Here is a 770-nt window from a genome sequence, read left to right on the forward strand (position 1 = left end):
CTGCTTAAAAGGAAGAACAAGGTCAGAGGTCTCTCACTCCTCGATTTCAAACTTTACTACATGGCTACAGTGGTTAAAACAGCCTGGTACTGGTACAATGAAATATACATTGATCAATGGAACAGAATTGAGAATTCCGAAATTAACCCAACTACATACAGCCAATTGATTTTTGACACAGTACCTAGGTATATTGCTTGGGGAAGAGACAGCCTCTTTAACAAATGGTGCTGGCAGAACTGGAAAGTGATATGTAAAAGAATGACACAAGACCTTTGCCTCACGCCCTTTACAAAAAATAAGACAAATAACCTTAGTAAGAAATGGGCACAGGACATGAACAGACACTTCATCACGGAGGAGATCCAGGCAGCCGACAAACATAGGAAGAAAGATTCACGATCACTAGCCATTACAGAGATGCAAATCAAAACAACAATGAAATATCATCTCACACCAGCAATAACAGCAAAGATCAAAAAAGTAGAGGACAATAATGCTGGCGGGGATGTGGAGAGACTGGGACACTCCTGCATTGCTGATGGGACTAAAAAATGGTCCAACATCTCTGGAAAGCAATATGGTGCTTCCTCAGAAGGTTGAAAATAGAAATACCTTATGATCCAGCAATTCTTCTACTTGGTATTTACCCACAAGAAATATGAGCCATAACACCAAGCAGCACTATTTACAATAGCAAAAAGATGGAGACAGCCAAAGTGCCCATCAACTGAAGAATGGATAAACAAACTGTGGTACATACACACAAT

The sequence above is a fragment of the Chrysochloris asiatica genome, unplaced genomic scaffold (assembly GCF_000296735.1).
Source record: "Chrysochloris asiatica unplaced genomic scaffold, ChrAsi1.0 scaffold00247, whole genome shotgun sequence".
Classification (NCBI taxonomy): domain Eukaryota; kingdom Metazoa; phylum Chordata; class Mammalia; order Afrosoricida; family Chrysochloridae; genus Chrysochloris; species Chrysochloris asiatica.